Source organism: Chelonia mydas, chromosome 4 (genome assembly GCF_015237465.2).
Source record: "Chelonia mydas isolate rCheMyd1 chromosome 4, rCheMyd1.pri.v2, whole genome shotgun sequence".
In the NCBI taxonomy this organism is placed as follows: Eukaryota; Metazoa; Chordata; order Testudines; family Cheloniidae; genus Chelonia; species Chelonia mydas.
Genome location: NC_057852.1, coordinates 90,078,343 through 90,100,305, shown reverse-complemented (window position 1 = coordinate 90,100,305; position 21,963 = coordinate 90,078,343).

Below are 21,963 nucleotides of genomic sequence, written 5' to 3'. Positions count from 1 at the left end.
CAGGTGGGTTATAGAAGCAAAATATATCTTGTAGGACAAAGAATCTTTCACAAAATTACTAGACAAACTCAGAGCTTAATTCAGCATTCATACCAAGCACAGAACACCTTCTGGGACTACTGGCAGATTTGTGCAAGGCTCAATCTCTGTGGACAAAATAATGCTTAACTGAGACGACAAATAGACCTTCCACTGAGATGAAATATTTGGAGTACTATTATTGCTGACGCCCAAACTCAGTGTTTAAATCTTATTGCTTAATTGGCTAGAGTAAGCCCAGAGATCACTCTCTGATCACTGATAGTTGTATTACTGCATAGGTTCTTTTTCTTATAGTTGTACAATCCCTTCTGAGTTTGGCTTGAAAAAAATTTGACTTTTTAAAAACGTCTTCATATATATTTGAATGCAACTGTTCACAATGAGCTGCAGATCCCAAACCTTGGAAGTATTCATAGACAGAATGGTACTGGTATTTCCATGGTCAAATCTCTTTGCAATCTCACAGGTAAGATTCAGTTTCACACATCATCACATAGAGTTCAGAGAGGTTTCATGATCGATAGAAAGACTGGTCCAGTGATCAGGGCACTAATCTAGGACTTGGGAAACGAGGGTTCAAGTCCCTGCTCCACAGCAGACTTCCTGTGAGACCTTGGGCAAATCAGTTGGTCTTTTTGTGCCTCAGTTACTCATCTGTAAAATGGGGATAATATTACTTCCTCTTAGGACAATAAATACACTAGCTACTGTACTGCCATGTGATATGACCTTTCCAAATGAACTCAGTTTGAAATGCACTTGTGAACAACTGTCTCAAACAACAGTCAAACGTATCCTGATCAAGCACAATTTCAGATAAGGAATATTATGCTTTAATGCTCTTTTAACTGTAATTAGGAAGAAGAAGAAACATAGGGCAGAATTTAAGTGAGTTGTGCATAACTATAGATACACATTTGCACATTACTAACTTATTTGTTATTTATTTACCTACCTATATGTGCATATTTGGTATTTGTGAACAAACGTGGCCAATTAGACACCTAACTGGCTAAGTGCATGTGCAAATGCCTGATTTACATATACTGATCAACTAAGAAGTTGGAAGCGCACAAACGTATGACCACAACTGCACCTAACTTTCAGAATCTGACCCATGATGTTACTGTTAATATCAGCATTCTGGAAGTGATCTATCTACAGTGGAAGTTTACTTTTCCCTAAAACCAAGGGTCAGGTGGGGGAGGGGGCAGAAAGAGCAGTGAACTGCTCAGGCTCCACCCACAGAATCAAGATGTTCACAATCCCAGTGTAGCTGAACATGAGCGTTTAAAATTATCAACAGAGAAACAGCTTATAATGTTGATGTTTAAGTGGTCCTAGTTAGGCTGCAATGTTACCACCCAATTTAGGTGATGTGATGGTTCCTATATCTCAGAATTATTCTTTCAGGCTACCTGTCTACAGTCAGTTGGAAATAACACTGTATCCATTCATACTCTGAAGCTTGTTTCACAAATCAGAGTGAGAAACATCTGTCAGTTTGAAAATGAAAGCTGAAGTTTTTCAGAAACTGCAGGGTCCACAAGAAAAGTGAGGCATAAAAGTGGCCAGTCCCATCTCAGATCAACCATTGTCTAAGACCAGATAAGCGGATAAGATACTCCAGCAATAAGAATTACTAGCTCTATTGTAGGTCACTACACTTTTGTTGTAAATCTTTTAGATCCTTAAAAACTAGGGCTGTCAAGCGATTAAAAAAATTAATCTGGATTAATCGCCTGATTAAATCAGACTGTTACACAATAATAGAATACCATTTATTTAAATATTTTTGAATGTTTTCTACATTTTCAAATATATTGATTTCAATTACAACACAGAATACAAAGTGTACAATGCTCATATTTATTTTTGATTACAAGTATTTCCACTGTAAAAAAAACAAAAGAAATAGTATATTTCAATTCACTGAATACAAGTACAATAGTGCAATCTCTCTATTGTGAAATTACAACTTACAAGTGTAGGTTTTTTTGTTACATAACTGCACTCAAAACAAAAACAGTGTAAAACTTGAGCCTACAAGTCCACTCAGTCCTACTTCTTGTTCAGCTAATCGCTCAAACAAGTTTGTTTACATTTGTAGGAGATAATGCTGCCCACTTCTTGTTTACATCACCTGAAAAATGAGAACAGACATTCATATGGCACTACTGTAGTCAACGTCACAAGATATTTACGTGCCAGATGCACTAAAGGTTCATATGACCCTTCATGCTTCAACCACCATTCCAGAGGAAATGCATCCATGCAAATGGCAGGTTCAGCTCGATAACGATCCAAAGCAGTGCAGCCCGATGAATGTTCATTTTTATCATCCGAGTCAGATGCTACCAACAGAAGGTTGATTTTTTTTTGGTAGTTCGGGTTCTGTAGTTTCCACATCAGAGTGTTGCTCTTTTAAGACTTCTGAAAGATGCTCCACACCTCATCCCTCTTAGATTTTGGAAGGCACTTCAGGTTCTTAAACCTTGGGTTGAGTGCTGTATCTTTAGAAATCTCACATTGGTACCTTCTTTGCATTTTGTCAAATCTGCAGAGAAAGTGTTCTTAAAATGAACAACATGTGCTGGGTCATCATCTGATACTGCTATAACATGAAATATATGGCAGAATGTGCATAAAACAGAGCAGGGAACATACAATTCTCTCCCAAGGAGTTCAATCACAAATTTAACTACTGCATTTTTTTTTTAAACCAGCGTCATCAGCATGGAAGCACGTCCTCTGGAATGGTGCCCAAAGCATGAAGGGGCATACGAATGTTTAGCATATCTAGCAAGTAAATACTGTGCAATGCCGGCTACAAAAGTGCCATGCAAATGCCTGTTCTCACTTTCTGGTGACATTGTTTTGTTTTTGGAGTGCATTTATATAACAACACACACACCTACATTTGTAAATTGCACTTACACGACAAAGACCGCACTACAGTAACTAGTATGAGGCAAATTGAAAAATAATATTTGTTTTGTTTATCGTTTTTACAGTGCAAATATTTGTAATAAAAATATACACTTTGTATTGTGTTGTAATTTAAATCAGTAAATATGAAAATACAGAAAAACATCCAAAATATGTAATACATTTCAATTGGTATTCTATTGTTTAACAGTGCGATTAATCGCGATTAATATTTTTAAATTGTAATTAATTTTTTTGAGTAAAGCATGTGAGTTAACTGCAATTAACTGTGATATATGCCATCATGTGCCAGCAATGCACCTCTGTCATGTACATTGGCCAAACTGGACCAATCTCTATGCAAAAGAATAAATGGACACAAATCTGACATCAGGAATCATAACATTCAAAAACTGGTAGGAGAACACTTCAACCTCTCTGGCCACTCAGTAAAAGACTTAAGGGTGGCAATTCTGCAACAGAAAAGCTTCAAAAACAGACTCCAGCGAGAAACTGCTGAGCTTCAATTAATATGCAAACTAGATATCATTAACTTGGGTTTGAATAGAGACTGGGAGTGGCTGGATCATTACACATATTGAATCTATTTCCCTAAGTTAAGTATCCTCACACCTTCTTGTCAACTCTCTAAATGGGCCATCTTGATTATCACTACAAAAGTTTTTTTTTCTCCTGCTAATAATAGCTCATCGTAATTAATTAGCCTCTTACAGTTTGTGTGGCAAATTCCACCTTGTGTGTGTGCGTGTTCCATTCAACGCATCCGATGAAGTGGGCTGTAGCCCACGAAAGCTTATGCTCTAATAAATTTGTTAGTCTCTAAAGGTGCCACAAGTACTCCTCGTTTTTTTTTTTGCGATCGATAGCCCTATTAAAAACATTTTCAGTATACTGTTTCATTCTGAGCATAATGTCTATAAAGATAAAATTGACTTCTTGGGGAGAAAGGGGCGTATATCAAAGCTATTATGGCAGCACAGGACCATATTACAAAAATTAATATATATTTGGAGACTTTTCCCTAGATGAACAAACTATTAATAATGCAGCAGCCTGTCAATTAGAATTACTAAGAGATGCATCACAAACAGGTCAATGTGTCCAGATACCTCAAACATGTCAAATTCCATTACTAATGTTTTAGTATCAATCCTTCTCTGATTGCTTTTTGCAGTCCACTTCATACTGGTCAGTTTCCTTTTGGGTAAAAACTTTATTCATGCTTGTCCATATGCAAGAACTAACTGCAAGAAAGTGCTCAATACACACTGAAAGTAGTAAGATGATTGACAAAAGCTATGGTGTAAATTACAACATAACTGAAGATCTCAGGTACACAAACTTGCAGTCTCATTTCCCAAAACCTTGATCTTCTCCCGTTTTCTAGTTTATATGCCAAAAATTGGATATTACGTCACCCACTATACAAACTGGTACATGGAACAGTGCCAAAGCAGCATTAATTTATATTACTATTCTCACCTAAATCTTAACTAGGTTATTCTTTCAGAGAGCACAAATCTTTGTGTGTATGTTGCTCCTGCTGCAGAGGGCCTGCATAGAGGCCTGATTTTGCCCAATATCTGCAATCAAGGAATAATGACTTCTGCATCATCCCTTCCTCTCTCCACTCATGACTTGGAAATTTACCAGGATCCAGGGCAGAGGTCAGACAGGGAGAATAACTCGGGTGCAAGGCCAGACTACATGGCTGATGGTGGGAGACAGTTTGCTGAGGCCCGGATTGCGGAGGAGATGTGGTATGTTACAAGTTGAGGGTGGAATCAGAAAAATGTACGTAAGGGGCAGAGATGAACAAACATCAGTTCTCAAGAGAAGGAGAGTTTTCTCTCTTCTGTAAAAGCTAGAGCCCACTTCTTTGTCAAGTAAACAAACAGGCTAAAATTAAAGCAAAGCTACATTTGCCACATACAAACAAACTAAATTAGATATATGTTGAAAGTGACCTCCAATCAGCATTCCAAGCCAAGTGCTTTCCCCCACAGAAATCAAGAGGTGTTAGTTGCTCCTTGTCATAGTTTGCCTACTGCTTAGGAAGCCTTACTTCCACGTAGCACAGCTTGACAGAGCGTTAATGACAATGTGAAGAAAGCAAGCCACTGCCGTCATTTCTGATGCAAGTCAAGATGATTACAAAGTAATGCTCAAATAAATTTGTTAGTCTCTAAGGTGCCACAAGTACTCCTTTTCTTTTTAAAGTAATACTCTGTAGTTCTTCAATGGTGAAGGTGGTGCAATTAGAGCTAATTTGCCTCTCACCCCTCTCTAGGAATCTATACACTGCCACATGGAGGCTCTGGATTAGGAAGAGGCAAATTTCTATACACACCTAAAACCCCAAAATCATCATGATCAGTAGGCCAAACAATGGACTGGCATGGATAGGAACCATTCCCAATCAGTAAAAAGTATCAAGAGACCCTTAACAAATGCAGCAAAAGAAATTAAGTTTGTCAAAGTTCTTTAATTGGTAAGACAATGCTAATGATGAGAAAACTCCACAGGGATGCTCAACTGTGGTCAAAATGGGATTCTTTCAAAGTTAAGTCAACACGGCAGAGAAAAAGAATCCATATAACCTTAGGGGTTGGGGCCGTTACAGGCCAGTTCACTCACTGCTGGGAATCTCCTTTCAGTGCAGTTCTGGCAATGTGACACTCCTTTATTTCTCTGTACCCAGGCAGTCTCCTTTAGTCCTCAGCTCCACTGACAGTACACCTACAGCAACATTTCCCAAAGTGGGGGAGGGGGAACGCAGGAGCAGTCAGGGAGCATGGAGAGGGAAAGAAGATGTATAAATTAAGATAGGAAGATCTTTAACAACGCATGGTAAGGCAGAAGGATGGCATGATTGGATTCATTTTCCTGAAAGGGGGACTCCGCTTTCAAAAAAAAAAAAAAAAAAGTTTGGAAAACACTGACCCAAAGAATCTCGCGGTATGCTGGAATGTAGTCTCCACTTCACATGTGTCTTATTTTTAAACATTTCTGGATGGCATCGTTGCCGAGAAACACTATATGTTCCATTCTATGCATCTAATGAAGTGGGCTGTAGCCCACGAAAGCTTATGCGCTGATAAATTTGTTAGTCTCCAAGGTGCCACAAGTACTCCTGTTCTTTTTACTAGTTGCACTGTCGCCCATTCGGAACAGTAGTACAATTCCTTACTGGTCCAGGCTAAAGTATCTGAATCTTGGCACATGAAGAGCCAGCTTGTTCCCCTTATCCCTTGTTTCAGCACCACAAAGGGACAACTGCAACAATGTTTGTGGGGGCAAAAGGTTCAGCTAATGGAAACAGAGCCATCAGGATCCACAGTTGAGTAGCTGCAGCAGTCCTGCCACCTATTTCCCAGCCAGTCCTGCTCATTCCCTAGTGATGCCTGCTGTCTCCCGCTGTGACAAATTCAGGTATAAAATGTACATTGCGGATACCAATTAAGTGCTATAGTGTGAGCTCAGCCAGCAATCAGCAGGGAGCTTATCTGCTAAAGTTTGCAGGTTTAATGTGGCTTGTTCGACAGAATTACTAAAATGCCAGCAAACAAATAGCTGCAATAAAAACAAAGTGTATATCATACCTATTATGAGTGTTCATAAAGAATATATCCCTATTGCAACAGAATGGTAGTGGTGCTTATAGATGTAATGCCCCCACCTCCCCCACACACCCCTAATGCCAAAATATATCATTAAAATTACCTATTAACAATCAGAGGGGAAAATTTTCGAGAGCCTCTTTGAGAACTCTACTTTTGTGTGCACAAAGTTGAGCATATGCTTGCATGTGCCTGCACTTCCTTGCTGGTGCAAACACTAATGCTTATAATCAGTCATGTGCTGGACTATTAAAAGCATACACTCAATGGCTGCTCCTGCAAAAGCACACAGTTTTATGCACATACAGAATCTAAAGATTTACCTCAGGATATACAGTTCTTTATTTCAATAATCAAACTCTATGCTGACCATAAGATGTGGCCCATGTCTCTTTTCTCCTTTCTTCTGAGGCTACAGGCCCCCGCAGTGTATTATCTGTGGAATAAACTCAGTTCCACTTTTTCCAGGAAAGGAGTTTGTTTCTTCGGCTATTTTACTGTCCATTTTCTCACAGGCAGTTTCTTCCACCTGGACAGGTTTCGCTCTCTCCCCCCTCAATTGCCACTCTCAGAGTACACCTGCCCCTCTTTGTATGTTCTGAAACTAAGATCAGGCTCATGCATGTTCATCTGCTTGCTTTCAGTAGCCTAGCAAAGCCGCACTTCACAAAGTCACTCCAGAAAATGGATGCATTGAAGTGCAGAGCCTCTGAACTTTGATGTGATAAAGCAGATTTTATTTTCAGTGCTCCCAGAAGCACGTCAGAGAGGGCTAACAGTTATGTCAAAGCCATTGATCTAGCTGTGACTCTGCTCTTACATATCAGGCAGAATATAGCGCTGACATGTGACTCTTGACATTGTAAAACTATCTAAACTATAATATTACAGTCATGAAATGTCACAGAAGAAAAAAATCAAATCTTATTCCACAAAATTAGTGCATTTTATGAATGTGGAAGTTTTGCAACAGTATAAGAAGGGAGTATTTTTAATCCCTGTGCTATTCTGGCTCAATAGCAGAGCATTTTCCCCAAGAGCAGTAAGATAATATTACAATTTCAAATACAAATTTAATGCTCTGTTTGTAAGTAATCATTGCACTGCTATGAATATACATTTTAAGTTGCACAAGTAAATAATGTATCATCAATATTCAAAGATCCATTATTTAAATACACCTTGTGAATCATGCAAATGGATACCTTTAAGACACAGGTGAAATTGTGGAAAAGCAGCATCACTTGCCCCATAACCTCAGCCGTGCAGAACACAATGCCATCCACAGCCTCAGAAACAACTCTGACATCATAATCTAAAAGGCTGACAAAGGAGGTGCTGTTGTCATCATGAATAGGTCGGAATATGAACAAGAGGCTGCTTGGCAGCTCTCCAACACCACTTTCTACAAGCCATTACCCTCTGATCCCACTGAGGGTTACCAAAAGAAACTACAGCATTTGCTCAAGAAACTCCCTGAAAAAGCACAAGATCAAATCCGCACAGACACATCCCTGGAACCCCGACCTGGGGTATTCTATCTGCTACCTAAGATCCATAAACCTGGAAATCCTGGGCACACCATCATCTCAGGCATTGGCATCCTGACAGCAGGATTGTCTGGCTATGTAGACTCCTTCCTTTGACCCTATGCTACCAGCACTCCCAGCTATCTTCGAGACACCACTGACTTCCTGAGGAAACTACAATCCATTGGTGATCTTCCTGAAAACACCATCCTGGCCACTATAGATGTAGAAGCCCTCTACACCAACATTCCACACAAAGATGGACTACAAGCCATCAGGAACACTATCCCCAATAATGTCACGGCAAACCTGGTGGCTGAACTTTGTGACTTTGTCCTCACCCATAACTATTTCACATTTGGGGACAATGTATACCTTCAAATCAGCGGCACTGCTATGGGTACCCGCATGGCCCCACAGTATGCCAACATTTTTATGGCTGACTTAGAACAACGCTTCCTCAGCTCTCGTCCCCTAACGCCCCTACTCTACTTGCGCTATATTGATGACATCTTCATCATCTGGACCCATGGAAAAGAAGCCCTTGAGCAATTCCACCATGATTTCAACAATTTCCATCCCACCATCAACCTCAGCCTGGACCAGTCCACACAAGAGATCCACTTCCTGGACACTACAGTGCTAATAAGCGATGGTCACATAAACACCACCCTATACCGGAAACCTACTGACTGCTATTCCTACCTACATGCCTCCAGCTTTCACCCAGACCACACCACACGATCCATTGTCTACAGCGAAGCTCTGCGATACAATTGCATTTGCTCCAACCCCTCAGACAGAGACAAACACCTACAAGATCTCTATCAAGCGTTCTTACAACTACAATACTCACCTGCTGAAGTGAAGAAACCGGTTGACAGAGCCTGAAGAGTACCCAGAAGTCACCTACTACAGGACAGGCCCAACAAAGAAAATAACAAAGCCACTAGCTGTCACCTTCAGCGCCCAACTAAAACCTCTCCAACGCATTATCAAGGATCTACAGCCTGTCCTGAAGGACGACCCATCACTCTCACAAATCTTGGGAGACAGGTCAGTCCTTGCCTACAGACAGCCCCCCAACCTGAAGCAAATACTCACCAGCAACCACACACCACACAACAGAACCACTAACCCAGGAACCTATCCTTGCAACAAAGCCCGTTGCCAACTGTGCCCACATATCTATTCCGGGGACACCATCACAGGGCCTAATAACATCAGCCACACTATCAGAGGCTCGTTCACCTGCACATCTACCAATGTGATATATGCCATCATGTGTCAGCAATGCCCCTCTGCCATGTACATTGGGCAAACCGGACAGTCTCTATGTAAAAGAATAAATGGACACAAATCAGATGTCAAGAATTATAACATTCATAAACCAGTCGGAGAACACTTCAATCTCTCTCCGGTCACTTGATTTCTGATCTCAAAGTGACTATCCTTCAACAAAAAAAACTTCGAAAACAGACTGCAACGAGAGACTGCTGAATTGGAATTAATTTGCAAATTGGATACAATTAACTTAGGCTTGAATAGAGACTGGGAGTGGTTGAGTTTTACTTAGCATAATGACTCCCCCCCTCCCCCCAAACAAGAACGTCTGAGGAACAGATAACTCCTGGAAATGTGCTGGAAATGGCCCACCTTGATTATCACTTCAAAAGGTTCTCTCTCCCCCCACCCCACTCTCCTGCTGGTAATAGCTCATCTTAAGTGATCACTCTCCTTACAATGTGTATTTTTTCATGGTCTGTATGTATATAAAATCTCCTCACTGTACTTCCCACTTTATGCATCCGATGAAGAGAGCTGTAGCTCACGAAAGCTTATGCTCAAATAAATTGGTTAGTCTCTAAGGTGCCACAAGTACTCCTTTTCTTTAAGGCACAGACATTCAGGGCAGTCACTCAGGATTGGGCACAATGCTGCCCTAATGCTCTAGTACTATTCTAACTCTATAAGCAGGCTCTCTCTCACATAACCATTAGCATAGTTTTACCAACTTTCCATGTAACCCACCAGACCAACAGTTCTTTGCCTTTCATGCAGTGTTTCCAAGGTCACAAATGACTATATTGTATGTCAAACCAAGTACATGTGTTTGGGTTAGGAAGAAAACGGGAAAACGTGGAAACAGATTCGGAGACGTGAACAGCTTTAAAGATGCAATCATCATAAGAACAGGCATACTGGGTCAGACTGAAGGTCCCTCTAGCCCAATATCCTGTCTTCCTACAGTGCCAATGCCAGGTGCCCCAGAGGGAATCAACAGAACAGGTAAATCATCAAGTGATCCATCCCCTGTTACCCATTCCCAGCTTCTGGCAGGACTGTATTTTCCATTAGTACATTAAAATACAATAGTACATTAAGAGCTGTGTTGTGCAATGACAGCTCTTATTAAATATTTTAAAGAGCTCATACACAGATCTGCATCCCTTTACACAAAACTCTACAAAATAAGATACTACCTTGGAATGCATAAATCTGATCTTAGAAGGAACAGGTGGGAAAATAAATCCCGAGCAGTGGATGAGCATACTGGACCAGATCCTGGACCGTGCACTTCACAGCACAAAAAGGAGAAAAGATGGCTTTAAGCCCCGGGGCTGTTTAGGCACCAATCCAAACTCCAGTGTTAAGTGGAACAGCCTCAGGGCTGCTCTACTCTTCACTTGCAGTCAATAGCCTTTAAAGGGTTATTCCAGAAGCAGCAACACCGCAATTACACTCCCCTTCCCATGGCCACACCTATACTCTGGAAGCTGGGGGAAGCTGCACGAGGGAATCCTTCAAACTGCAGATGTGCCAGGTTGATCTGCACAAAGTGGTGGTAAACAGGCACAAAATAGGTGCAGTGCAGCAGAGAATCTGAGCCATTGCAGTCTATATCAACCTCTGTGAGTATGATAGCTAACACTGGGCAGAACCAACTTCTTAAACCTGCCAGGCTGGCAATGGGAAGGAAGGCAATATAGCTCACTGTTAGTGGAGAGTAGGAACATTATTTTACAGAGCTTAAAGAATTTTGTGAATTTCTCATTTTCCCTCTCAGCCACATAAAACCACCACCCTGTGGTAGACGTAATGACTTTTTCTTTGGAAAAGTGATTTGATCAGCAATAAGGTAATTGTTGCCAAACAGTAGATGGGATTGTAAACAAAACAAAAAAACCACCAACCACCTGAGCTTGTCAGAGTCCTGTCTTCACACAGCTTCAACAGTTGTTTTCATGGCTGGAGCTGCATGGGTGGCAAATTATATGTACCATTTTTGCCAGTGCAGACACAGCCCAGGAGACAAGTCATCTTAACAATACATTTTCAACCATGTATCCAAGACTTCCCTGAAATATACAGTGCTCTCTGCTCCTCAATTCCATTGGACAGCTGTGGAATGGCAACTGCCGCAGAACCTAGGTTTATACCTGGAACTAAATGTGACATTGTTGTGGAAATGCTTGAGGAAATTAAGGTTGCTTTCAGTCTGGGGATGAAAATGGGGCTGGATGTAGCAGGAAGCAGAGGGGCAAGACAAATCAAGTGTTGGTTTATTGGCTTGCATGCTTTATTGTGCCATCATTTCAAAGCTTCTAGCTTCAGATGTCAGCAGCAGGTGACTTGCTTGCTGAGTGATTATTAAGGACAGTGTACCACAGTGCAATGCTGTAGAAAGTTAAAAATGGCCCTTTCCTCAACGTAATATCAAAACACCAGGAAAGCATTGGAGAATTGTGACCAGGGTGTTTCAGACAGACAAGCACAGGATGAAATAAGAAACTATAGTGGCTCAGAAGATGACAGTAAACATTTCAGAGGTTGTTTTTTGTAAGTGAAATGAAGGATGGAGGTGATGACACACAGAGTTAAGACAGACCTATCAACATTCCTTGTAAAGCATATGGCCCAGTAACTGTTCACTGACTGATCTTGCTGTGTGCCATTGCCCATTATTGTACCAGCATTCTGACTGGCTTTTCATCAGAGACCACTGAGTCTGCCTAATATGTAATGTGTTTTATGATATGGATTATAGCCTTCGAAGTCTTGAACTGGATTTCCTCAGATTTCACAACCATCATATCATGAATTCTTTTCAGTCTGGCTCTCCACTAGTGCAAAACCCAACAGCTCTGACCACAGTCCCCTCTGTTTCTTTAGTTTAAATTATTTAAAGATGAAAGAAACAATCTGAACCCAACACCATAATTGTTACATGTGCAACCCCTTGGAAACTTTAAATGCTGAAAACAGAGATTGGTGAGGCATTGAGGAAAATACATGAGCCAGGTCCTGACTGGATTTGCGAGTCACACCTTATGTAAACGTTTTCTCACTTTTCTGTCTGCTGACATGTTCGAAGCCTGACTAGAAAATCTGGTTGGTCAGATGGAGTGACTTGCTGTTAGTTGTTCCGAGAGGTGTTCAGTGAGTTAGCATGTTAAATTTTGCTGTGTGTAAAGTTGTTTTCCAGGGACGCTACAACTTTGTACTTTTCATTTGCATCTAAAGCAGTTCATGGATATTGCAATGAATAAAGAAAAATATTCAGAACTCAGGAATATAGGTATTCAGATCCCAGCTAAGAATCAGTAGTTAAGTCTGACAGATTCTGTATTTCTTTGAGAAAGTCAGCTAAACAAGTGTCCTTTTAAAAAAAAAAAAAAAGGCATCTGTTTTAGTTTTATTAATTTTGTTTTGGTATATCAGCAGGACACAAGAGTGTTAAAGCTGGTACAAAACAGTAGCCTACCATCCAGCAGGGCAGACCCAAATGTGCTAGATGTCAGTTTCAAGATAAATACGGTAATTTGTTGAAGTAAAATTGAGCTTCCTGGATGAACCCCCCCTCCCCCACTGCATGTGGGAGACTATTAACAGCCATGTGGCAGCCATGCCCTGCTGGGACTGGTGGTGATTGAAATGTGTTCGAACAATGGTCAAGGGAGGATGGTAGGGGATGAAAGGAGGAGAGACAGAAATCTTCAATCAAAAAGCTTGTGTCTTACCTAACTACCCCAGCGTCTGTGACAATTTGCAGCAGGGCAGACTACCACCACGGGAAGGGAAAACATCCCATTTCAACTGAAGTCTCTGGTCATCCTTATAGGGGCTAACGCAGTTAACTACTTGATTGTTTTCTCTCGTTTATTGCTTAGTTTGCAGCACATCTATGGCCCATATATAAGATTAGACAGTTTTAAGGTTTGATAAGAAAAGATCAAATTAAGCATCTGGGGACCTATAGCAGTGGGATGACTACTAAGAAGTTTTAAAACTCCACTCATTTTCATTTTAAAGATTAGAGTAGCTTTCCTTTTTATGTGACTAGAGAGATCTAGGAGTGTCTGTGTTTTGCTAACTCTATGTTACTGACATATAGACGCTCCCCAGCTTATGCAAGAGCCGACTTACCCAAATTCACACTTACGGAAAAAGTTCCATAAGCCAGAAATAGGATTTTTGAGTTGCTGAAAATTTTGCGTAAGGTACAGGTATACATTTCCGACTTATGCAAAATTCAAGTTACGCAAAGCTTTCCGGAACGGAACGATTGCATAAGTCGAGGGGTGTATGTATAAGAAGGCGAGTTCCTTATAAGGTGTACGGTTGGCCACTGGGCACACGAATACATTTAATTAATGGAAGAGCTTTTAGTTCTGCCCCAGCTTCCATAACAGGAATTTTAGAAAAGCAATAGAATTTACCATATAACTTTTAAACAGCCTTTAAACAGTTTAAACTTTTAAACTATGATTATACATTGAAGATGATAAATGAAGTGTGTGCACTCACACACCCCTACCTGCACCATCTGGTCTCATCGTCTAGGTGACGGGGGATTTGAAATTGCTGGAAATATTATCCATTTAAATTAGTGAGGTTTGAGATTTTACCTTAAGATTTAAGCTAAATATTGTTGCCTTAGAAACACTTAATGAAAACAACCAAACAAACTGCGAGGCAGATCTGTTTTCCTTCTTTAATTAATCCCAATCTCAGACTTTGAAGACCTTTCTGACAACTGTTTTAAGGCAACATCATTTATCTTGAGTACTGGATACCCAGTTAATGGTCTTCACAATATCTAACTCTTTCGCAAGGTCTGTACCCCCACCATTGATAAGATTTAACAATCTGGGATCTGGCTGAAATCTGCCAATGCCATCACAAGTGTAACTGCATACTCAAGAGAGGGAAATCAAAGAAAACCCTACAGGGAATGCTAGGACAGCACCATATGGATTTTTAAAGACATTTTAGTGGTAAATTGATCCTCATACTTTGACATATGTACAGTAATACATGCCAACATAACACTGTTTATCAACTTCTGTATATAGCAGGACTGAGTTACCAGGCTGCACTATTATGATTGCTTTATCTTGTTGTGTCAGACAGGCAGTCAACAAAATCACTTGTCATGTGTGACCTTGTGAACAAAAACAGAAATACCTTTTTCTGCAAAGCTTTACTAGGCATTATGCTATGAAGTGGCAGTACAGCATTCCATATTCAAAAATTAATGGGGATTATTTGTTTATATTTGAAAGCTGTAATGCCAAATAATGTTCTCAAAACAATTTAAAAAAAAGTAAAATAATGAAACTGGTGATACAATTATTCAGATAATAAACCTACAGTGAAAATATTTCACAAGGTAAAAATACACATACATTTACAGTTTTGGATGTATCATTAAATACCCTTTTAGTGCATCCGATGAAGTGAGCTGTAGCTTACGAAAGCTTATGCTCAAATAAATTGGTTAGTCTCTAAGGTGCCACAAGTACTCCTTTTCTTTTTGCGAATACAGACTAACACGGCTGTTACTCTGAAACCTTTTAGTGTAGGCATTTAGCTATTAAATGCCTACTTCCAACTGGACAACTGGAAAACTAAGCAAGGAACTATAGTAACTTGATTTTACAAGATATGTCAAACCAAGTGGAGCCTTTTATGCTGTATCTCATTACATTTTTGTCCAGAGAATCATATCATGATGTGTGCAGATTGTTAAAGTACTCAGAAAACAGTAACGTATTACAAATTATTAGTTACTAGATCTAGACAATAATTAGCCACTGAAATATCAAATATCCAAAACACAAGACCTGGTAGTATGGGGGACTTTAAATACCCAGACATCCTTTGGAAAAGTAATACAGCAAAACACAAACTTTCCAGTAAGTTCTTGGAATATACCGGGGACAACTTTTTGTTTCAGAAAGTGGAGGAGTAACCAGGGAGATAGCCATTTTAGACTTGATTCTGATCAACACAGAGGAATTGGTAATAAATTGGTAGGTGGAAGGCAATTTGGGTAAAAGTGATCACCAAGTGATAAATTTCTAAGGAAAGGAAGGAGTGAGAGCAGCAGAACAAGGGCAATGGACTCAAAAATGCAGACTTTAAACTCAGAACTGGCAACGTAAAGTCGCATGGGGAAAAAAGATCTAAAAGAAAAAAGGCGTTCATGCAGTTTCTCAAAGAAATATTGAAAGCATAATTGCAAGCTATCCCAATGCAAAGGAAAGATAGCATTCTTCCTAAGAAACCAATATGTCTTCATCAGTAGCTCTTTAATTACTTGAAAATAAAAAAGGAATCCTACAAAAGTGGAAACATGGACAAATTGCTAAGGAGGAGTACAGAAGAACAACACAAGCATGTAGGAACAAAATCAGAAAGGCTAAGACACAAAATGAGTTACACCAGGAAAGGGACATAAAAGGCCAGAAGAAGAGGTTCTTTAAATTCATTAGGAGCAAGTCAAAGGAGAGTGTAGGTCCTCTACTTAGTGGGGAAGGAGAGCCAAGAAACGACATCAAGACGACTGAGGTATTTAATGCCTATTTTGCTTCAGTCTTCACTAAAAGGTTCATGGTGAACAGATGCTCAGTACAATATTAAACAACAACAAGAGGGAAGATATGCAAACCAAAACAGGGAAAGAACAGATTGAAGGATATTTAAGTTAGATGTTTTCAAGTCAGCAGGGCCTGATGAAGTCATCCTAGGATACTTCAAGAACTAGCTGAAGCAATCTCAAAACCATTAGCAGTTATCTTTGGGAACTCTGGGAGGACAGGTGAGGTCCCAGGAGACTGGAGAAAGGCAAACATGGTACCCATCTTTAAAAAGTGGAACAAAGACGACCCAGGGAATTATACCTTGAAAGACATTGCAATAAATTATGAAATAATCAATTTGCAAGCACCCAGAGGGTAACAGGGTGATTAGAAACAGCCAGATTGGATTTCTCAACAACTACTCATGCCAATCCAACCTAATTTCCTTCTTTCACAGGGTCACTGCCCTAGTGGACGGGGCGGAGGGAACAGTAGATATGATCGATCTTGATTTTAGTAAGGCTTTTGACAAATCCCCCACGACATTCTCATAAGCAAACTAAGAAAATGTGGTCTAGATTAATTACTATAAGGTGGGTGCACAACTGGTTGAAAGGCCGTACTCAATGGTTCACTGTCAAACTGGGAGGGTGTATACAGTGGGGTCCCACAGGGTTCAGTCTTGATTCTGGTGTTATTCAATATTTTCATTAATGACTTAGATAATGGAGTAGAGAGTATGCTTAGAAAATTTGCAAACCCTCTACTGGTATCCTCGGCAAGCACTGTGGAGTACAGGATTAGAATTCAAAAAGACATTGACAAATCAAAGAATTTATTGAATTCAACTAGATGAAATTTAATAAAGACAAGTGCAAAGTATTCATTTACAAAGAAAAAAAGCAAAGGCATACAGTTATAAAATAGAGATTAACTGGCTAGGTGGTAGTACTGCCGAAAACAATCTGGGGGTTATGGTGGATCACAAATTGAATCAGAGTCAGCAATGTGATGCAATAGTGCAAAAGGCTAATATAATCCTGGGGTGTACTAATAGGGGCATCATATGGAAGACATGAGAGGTAATTGTCCCATTCTGCTCAATGCTTGTGAAGCTTCAGTTGGAGTTGTGTGTCCAACTCTTGGCACCACACTTTTGGAAAGATGTGGACAAACAGGACAGAGTCTAGAGAAGTGCAATGAAAAAAAAAATCAAAGGTTTAGAAAATCTGACCTATGAGGAAAGGCTTAAAAAAAAAAAAAAAAAAAAAAAAAAAAAAAAAAAAAACCTGGGCATGTTTACTCTTGAGAACAATGGGGGAGGGGGGGCAAGAATCTGATAGTCTTCAAATATGTTAAGGGCTGTTATTAAAGAGGACTGATCAATTCTTCTTCATGTCCACTGAAGTTAGGACAAGAAGTAATGGGCTTAATCTGCAGCAAGGGAGATTTAGATTAGATATTAGGGGGGAAAAAAACCCTAACTATAAGGGTAGTTAAGTTCTGGAATAGACTTCCAAGGGAAGTTGTCGAATCCCGATCATTGGAAGTTTTTAAAAACAGGTTGGACAAACAGCTGTCAGGGATGGTCTACGTTTACCTGGTCGTGCCACAATGCAGGGGGCCGGACTTGATGACTTCTTCAGGTCCCATCCATCCCTACCTTTCTATGAAAATGTATAGGTCTCAATTCATCCTTAGTAAAACTTCTTGACACCTATGGAGTTACACCCGGAAAATCATTTAGCCCATTTTGCCTTTGGAAAGTGAAGATTAGTAAGATTTTCATTTTTATGAAATTATACACACACACAAAATAGTCTTTCTGATAACCCAAAGTGATGATAAAATATAATTAAAACATTTTTTCCTTAATTTCCTTATTGCTATCATTAATGAATAGGTTTCAGAATCAATATTTTAGTGCTTTAACAAAAAATAGTTGCCTTGTCTTCAAATTTATGCATAATATTAATGCTCATAAAACTATTTATCAGTGTTTCAGACATTTGACTCAAACTGAGACAAAGCAGAACACTATAAACTTCTATCTGATGCAACTTAAACTCAATTTTGTTCTATTTTTTAACCCAAATACTCTTATGGTTGGGACAGGCAGCAGAACAATAAATAATGGTCAAAAGAGGGCGCTGTTTTGCTACATCTTATCTCACAGAAGGCAGCTTTGTTTCCACTACAGTGCTGTTGCAGTTCAGAGCAGCTTCCAGCATTTCATAATACAGGAAATAGCGATTATGTAGACTGTAGAAGATTAGATATTGACCTCTGTCACAAAAAGAACAAGAAATCCAAAAGAAAAAAGAAAAACCTTTCAAAAAATCCTTCCCTTTTTGTACTAATACAGTTGCAGATTTTCCTCTCTTTCACTAATTATACACATTAAAAATTCACCTTTTTATAGTTCTCTGTTCATTATCAGAATGAAAGAAATACTTAGGACAACATTCTTTCCCAGAGGATAACAGGGTGATTAGAACCCATTAACTGGAAGTAATTCATGTACAGCTGAGTGCAACATCTGGCCATAAGAAACTATTTACTCATTATCCCATCTTTACTCAGGCCAGAGGATATATTGCCTGAATAAGGTCTTGGTAAAACTGTACCATTTGGCCCCCTATATCTACATTTTTAATAACCCAATTACATAGGAGGCACATGCTTTATATGCCATATGGGGAGCTACTTGTATTTACTTATACCTAAAACAGACCACATATGCATTGCATGGGTGTAACCAGCCTAAGTAGTATTTTCCAATTCATGGATATGCTGCAGTACAGCCACAGCAAAGACACATACAACATTTCCACAAGAGTGCTGTTGTGAGGTGGGATTACAGCAGAAATTGGGGGCACACAGAGAACACACAGTACATGGCATACTACACCCTTGTAAAGCCATGTTTTTTCCTGACAGACTATCCTGGCAAAGGATAGAGAGTTAAAGGGGACACAACCACACAGCTGGCAGTAGGATTTGCCCGACAGAGGGAAGCCCAGGAACAGTGACTTATTTTTTCGCCAGATTTGAAAAACCTGGAATCAAACAAATGAACAGTCAATGAATAAATTCTTTTTGTGACAACTAAATGGTGCAAGTTAGAAAATGAATGAGCAGACATCTAAAAGGACAGATGTGGAGAAAGCCAGTGGATGCGCAGTTGATGACACTAGATTTTCCACATGTTGACATCTGTGCACACAAAATGCATTATCACCAGTATTCATACTGTGGGTTTGAAAACGTAGGGCCCAGTCCTGCACCCTTGAGGACAAAGGAATTTTTGCCTTTGACTGCAGTGTGTACAAGACTGGAGTTTTAAAGAATCAGATTTGAGGCCCCAATTCAATAACGCAGTTAAGTGCCTTCTTAAATCCACTTTTATTCCACAAAGCACATAACCGTAAAAACTTAATGTTAAGCACATGCTTAAGCACATGTTTAGATGTTTGACTTACAGGGATAGACTGCTAATTCGGGGCCTGATGGAGAACATGAATTTTGAAAGCAGCAGGAAAAACACTTCATGCAGAATATAGCAGCTGCCCCTTCCCCCAACAGCCTTCTACTCTCCTCAAAAACTACCACACATGGAGAAAGCAAGACACTGAAGCGGCACTTTTCCCTGGACTATATATCTCTAGGGATCTATCTGTAGATAATTTTTATTTGTATCCATTTGTTTTTATTTGTGTTTTTTTAAATTTGCCAATGAGCTCTCCATGCACAGTTCAGTTTTTAAAAAAAAAAAAAAAAAAAAAAAGCAAAAAAAAAAAAACCACCCTACATGCTACAAAAATAAACCATAACAAAAAAGTTTTGATGTTATAATCTACCTACTTTAGGGACGTATACAACTTCCCCTGCATCATCATTGTAATCTAAGTGCCTCATAGGCTAATGTATTTATCCTCACAACAACACTGTGAGGTAGAGAAGTAGTATAGTCCCATTTTACAGATGGGGAAACTGAGGCACAGAAGGGGTTAAATGACTTGCCCAAGTTCACAAGAAAGCGTGGGCCACTGCAGGGACTTGAATCCAAGTCCTAGGCTAGTGCCTAATCACAGGACTATCCTTCCTCTCTATTTTATGGTAGACAAAATAGATCTTTATTTGAATCAAAATATTAATGGGAAATCTTGCTCTTTTCATGCTAAAAAAGTGGATTGGTAACAATAATCTAATCTAATTTCTCCTCCTGTGCTATCAGATATCCCTCTGACCCTATAAATATTAAACTTCCCTGCAGCCTCTGACTGCAACTTGGCACCTCAGTTTTTAAGCTGTGCAAAACCAGAGTAAGGATATCCCAGAACAACATATGGATGCTTATATTATTCCCTTCTCCTACTAGAGTCTGATCTTCAGTCATTGCTCAGACAGAACTCTTATCAAGGGGCTGGGAAAGGGTGAAGGGGATATTTATTTTTGTGTCATCAGGCCAATCAGGCTAATGACCCATTGCAATTAAGGTCATTATTTTCCCTTTTTTTTTTTTTTTTTTTGGGGGGGGGGGGAAGATAGAAGAGAGATATGTGGGCATAAAGGAGAGGGATTAAAAATGGGGGCACCAGGGCAAAAGGGGAAGAGAAAGATATACATTTTAAAATATTGAAGGTTTCTGGGAAAATATAATTAGTTTTCACTCAACTAATATATCACTCATCCCAGTCTTTATAACATTCCAGGTTTTCTCCCTGACGGGGCTTCATGTTTCCCTTGTTGGACTATTGAAAGAGGAGGTGAGACAAGGTAGGTGAGGTAATATCTTTTATTGGACCAACTTCTGTTGGTGGAAGAGACAAGCTTTCAAGCTACACAGGGCTCTTCTTTAGGTCATTTTCTCTATATGCATTCCTTTAGTGAAAGAACTGGTGTTATTTTGACACATCAGGATGTGGAAACACCCAAACACATGGACAAAGAAAAAGCCAACAGAAGAGCAGGTTGAAAAGCAGAAAAATAAAAGTAAAAAAAATAATAATACAAAGTCTGGGGAAGACCATATCAGCAAAGGGGGGGGGGGGGGGTTGGGGAGAGGAAGAGAGAAACCAACACGGATAGAAAGGATATGTACCTCATCACTAGTATTCCCAAAGAGAATCTTTGCTGTTCCTATTTGAGGTCAGGACACATACAAAAACAAACCTACATATGTAACAGATTACTACAAACACAAGGGAAGGGTGTGGATCATAGCAATCAAAAGCCAAAAAGATATATGATGCCTCAAGCTAACATAGAACAAGAATACTTAGCACACACGTTGAACCTCTCACATGAGGAAATTACTATAATTTTGATAATTTGTTAAGGGCTGACACTGCACTCGGAGTTGTGCAAAACATAAATAAATCTAGTTCCTTCCTCCTCAGAGACAACAAGCCAAAAAACAGTGTTACGAAACCAAAGGCCAGGTCTACACTAAACACTTCCTCCGGTATGACTACGTCACTCAGGAATCTGAGAAATTCACACCCCGAGCGATGTAGTTATATCGACCTAACCTACTCACCCCCCACGTAGACAGCATTACGTTGGCAGGAGAGATTCTCCCACCAACATAATTCCACCTCTGAGAGGGGTAGTAGCTAAACTGACAGGAGAGCTCTCTCCCTTTGGTTTAAAGCTTCTTCAACCAGAAGCATTGCTGGCGCTGATGCAAGTTTGTAATGTAGACCTGCCCTAAGTCTCACTACTTTTTTGTAAGGTCACTAAACAGTATTCCCTTCTATAAAACGAACAAAGGCAAAGGCACCAATACATTAATTTTTCCAAGGTACTACAACATGCTAGCATCCAAAATGAGACACAAGGCTCTAAGCTCCACGCTTTAACTACCAGAAAATGCTACCAATTCAGAAAAACTGAATGACAGTCTGCTCTATCTGTTTAGCCCCACTGAACTGAGTGGGGTTTGAAGATTTAAGT